This window comes from Octopus bimaculoides, chromosome 3, assembly GCF_001194135.2.
Source record: "Octopus bimaculoides isolate UCB-OBI-ISO-001 chromosome 3, ASM119413v2, whole genome shotgun sequence".
NCBI lineage: Eukaryota > Metazoa > Mollusca > Cephalopoda > Octopoda > Octopodidae > Octopus > Octopus bimaculoides.
The window spans coordinates 22,600,852-22,605,240 of NC_068983.1; positions in this window are offsets into that span (position 1 = coordinate 22,600,852).

A 4,389-nucleotide genomic window follows, 5' to 3' on the forward strand; every position below is an offset into this window, starting at 1 on the left:
TATATATATATATATATATTTATTTGTTTTTGATTTTGATACCTGAACAGTTCATTTTGATTTCCTTGTCAGTCAGAACAGACAATATCCCATATCATTATCTCAACCATGTTATTGTGACTTACTGGCTCTATTTGTTCCACTTTCTCCTCGCTTTCACGTGGTAGTTATATGTATATTTTCCAAGCTACCAACCTAATCATCTCTATGGATATATTCTTTCTTTGTGAAAGACTGGGTATCCAGAAATGATGTGGTTAATCGTTTGGTTTATTTATATAGACTGCATTGTTGACAATTGACATTAGTCTCCTGTTTCATTAACTTATTTCGGTAGCTTTATTTTTTTTCTTTTCTATGTGATTAGGTATTGATCTTGTGCTGCTATAATCAGATCCTCAATTTATACCTTTATTACAAAGCTTTTGAATCATTGTTAGTTTTCATATTTATTCACTTCCTCTCTGTCCAGTCTGTCAGGATATTAACAATGGACATTTTTTTTTATTTTTCTCCATTTTTTTTTCTCTTAGTATTTTTGAAGCCATGCTTTGGTTCTATCTTTTTTTTTCAAAATTATATTTGACTTTATTTACACCTTTACTTTTCTGTATAATTAGCTTCTAGTTTGTACTTTTATTGTTTCTTTAGATTTAGCCTTACACTAATTAATCTACTTTTGTTTGCTTCTAAGTGGCTTACTAGATTCACTGTGGGTACTATGTAATACCTTTTTAACAGCCCCTTTTTTTATTATGCTCACAGGAGAATGTACCAGCCTTAGAATGGTAAGATCTCCAGCATACCATTAGTAGTTTTCTAGTTTTTCAGTCAAAGCTCTTCATTTCAGTTAACTTCCAAATTATTATGGATTTATAGGTTACTACAAGTACTGCTATATACAAGAAATAATGCCCAGGTGATGGACTTCTAGAACTGTTCAGGAATTTAGCTGTAATATCAATAAGTAAGGGATTAGAGAAATAGACAAATAAGCCATAGATATGGCAATAAGAGGTTAATTAATTAATTAAAACTGAAAATATACCAATTTAAATTTAGACATTGACATTAGAGAATTAGGTCAGAACCACTCCTACAAGTTATTTTTTTACTTTAGTTTTTATAATATTTTTATTGGATTCATCAGGAAGAGAGGAACCTTATTCATGGCCTTCACTTCTTCCTTGACCACTGATGACATCAATGCAAGGAAAACATTTATAGGGGTATTTAGTTATGACCCTTTACATTTTGTGATGAAAAACCCCAAAAGTTTAACTTTTCCTTTCATACTTTTGGTGTTGATAAAATAAGTACCAGTCATTTATGAAGGAGCAAATAAACCTGTTAAGATGTAACATAAAGAAATGAAAAAATTAGAAAAGTATTTTACAAAAAAGTCAGACAAATATTCTTTCTAATTTTAGCATAAGGTCAATGGCTTTGAGGAGAGGGGGAACTCAACTACATTGACCCCCCCCGCCCAAGCTCAACCAGTACATATTTTATCAACCCCAGAAAGATGAAACGCAAAGTTGATCTGAGCAGCAGTTGAACCCAAAATGTAATAAGTCTGAAGAAATAGCACTAGGTATTTTGTCTGGCATGGAATTTATTCTGCCAGCTTGTTGTCTTGTGTCAGACTACTTTATTTGAAATAGAGAACTCTGGATTAAATTCTCCAACATGCCCTTTTTTTTTAAGATGGTAGGGTGAGATATAAAGGAGATTTGGCTACTATTTCTGATAAGTCAAAAAATCATATAGATGCTACTTCAATGGTTTATCATCATCATCGTTTAACGTCCGCTTTCCATGCTAGCATGGGTTGGACGATTTGACTGAGGACTGGTGCAACCGGATGGCTACACCAGGCTCCCTATATAGAATTTGTAACAAATGGTACTATATTGTAATTAGAAATTAATATTATTAAAAGTTAAATGAAATCCTTATCATTATTGTTATTTTTTGTTTTTTAACTAACATTCCATTAAATTCACTCAAGTATATGACTTGTAAATATTTTATGAATATAAGAAAGATGAAAGGAAAAGTCAAACCTTTGGGAATTTTCATCACAAAATGTAAAGGGTCATAACTAAATATCCCTATAAATGTTTTCCTTTAAATTCTGCCCTCCTTTACAATATTATTATTATTATTATTATTATTATTATCATTATTATTTCCGCTGAGGTCAACTTTGCCTTTCATCATTTTGCAGTTGATGAAATAAGCACCAGTGAAATTCTGGGGCCAATGTAATCAACTAGCCCCGTCCCCCAAAATTTTAGGCCTTGTGCCTATAGTAGGAAAGATTATTATTATTATTATTATTGTTGTTGTTGTTGTTGTTGTTGTTGTAAACTGAACTTCAAAATGCATGTGGTTGAGAAGCAAACTTTGTACCACACAGCTATGCCTGAGGACCACACAACCATGCCTGCACTTTAATTATTATCAAGCCCTTATTATTTTTATCTGCTCCAGGGAACTTTTCCGCCAAGGCCTATGGATTATTTCCAGAAATTCCTACCCTGGCTGGGCTACCAGGATATACTACTACTTCGAAATACTCTACAGACACAGAAGTGCTGTCAGCTGTCCTGCCTGAGAAGTGCACAGACAACAAAACTACTTTGCATGTATTTATCCTGTGCCTGAGTATTACTGACTTGTGGAGTTGTGTCAAACAGCTGCTGTCACATGAAAGGATGGATCTGGCTATCAACTGATTCCATTGTAAAGTTCATCCCACTTCCTTCCTTTGGCCAAGAAGAACAGGCAGTCTTATCTGTTTGGTGGCTTGGGCAAAAGTGGTTGTGAAGTGAACCTTGTTAAAAAAAGGCCAATGACAGACACTTTCCTCTTTGGCCAAACCCTCCTGAGCTTTTCACTTGAAAAGGGAAATGAGGATGCAGAGGAAAGTGTTGCCTCCCAGCAAATTTATTAAAGAGGGCAATTGCCTCAGTGGTCAGAATAATCATGCTTTTGTGACTGCTCCTTGTAGGTCTCTCCTTTGTGATGAATTTTTCTATAATTACTTTTGCTATTGTTTGCATTTTCCTCTTACATACCATTTATGTAATCCCCACTGTATATTGTCATCTACCATTCTTGTCTTTTTTGTCAAGCCTAGTGTTTAATAAAAAAAAAGCATTACTCTTTTACTCTTTTACTTGTTTCAGTCATTTGGCTGTGGCCATGCTGGAGCACCACCTTTAGTCGAGAAAATCGACTCCAGGACTTATTCTTTGTAAGCCTATTACTTATTCTATCGATTTCTTTTGCCGAACCGCTAAGTTAATGGGGACAAAAACACACCAGCATCGGTTGTCAAGCGATGTTGGGGGGACAAACACAGACACACACACATATCTATTTATATACATATACATATATACGACGGGCTTCTTTCAGTTTCCGTCTACCAAATCCACTCACAAGGCTTTGGTCAGCCCGAGGCTATAGTAGAAGACACTTGCCCAAGGTGCCTCGAAGTGGGACTGAACCTGGAACTATGTGGTTCGTAAGCAAGCTACTTACCACACAGCCACTCCTACGCCTATACGCATTGTTATTATCATCATCATCATCATTATTATTATTATTATTATTATTATTATTATTATTATTATTAAGGCGGTGAGCTGGCAGTATCATTACAACGCCGGGCAAAATGCTTAGTGGCATTTCATCCGTCTTTACATTCTGAGTTCAAATTCTGCCGAGGTTGACTTTGCCTTTCATCCTTTTGGAGTTGATAAATTAAATACAAGTGAATCACTGGGGTTGATGTAATCGACTAGTCCCCTCCCACCAAATGTTTCAGGCCTTGTGCCTTTAGTAGAAAGGATTATTATTGTTGTTGTTGTTATTAAGGCAGTAAGCTGGCAGAATCATTAACATGCAAGACAAAATGCTTAGTAGCATTTCTTCTGGTTTTATGTTCTGAGTTCAAATTCTGCCAAGATTAGTTTTGCCTTTCAACCTTTTGGAGGTTGATAAAAGAAATACCAGTCAACTACTGGAGTCAATGTAATCAACTAGCTCCCTCCCCAACAAAATTTCAGACCTTGTACCTATAATAGAAAGAATTATTATCATAATCATCATTATTATTGTTGCTAATGCATTGAGGTGGCAGAATCGTTGGCATGCCAGGCGAAATGCTTAGCAGTATTTCGTATGTCTTTACGTTCAGAGTTCAAATTCCGCTGAGGTCGACTTTGCCTTTTATCCTTTTGGGGTCAATCAAATAAGTACCAGTTACGTATTGGGGTTGATGTAAGCGACTAAATTCCTTCCCCTAAATTTGAGGCCTTGTGCTTCCAGTAGAAAAGATTATTGTTGTTGCTGTTGTTGTTGTTGTTGTTGTTGTTA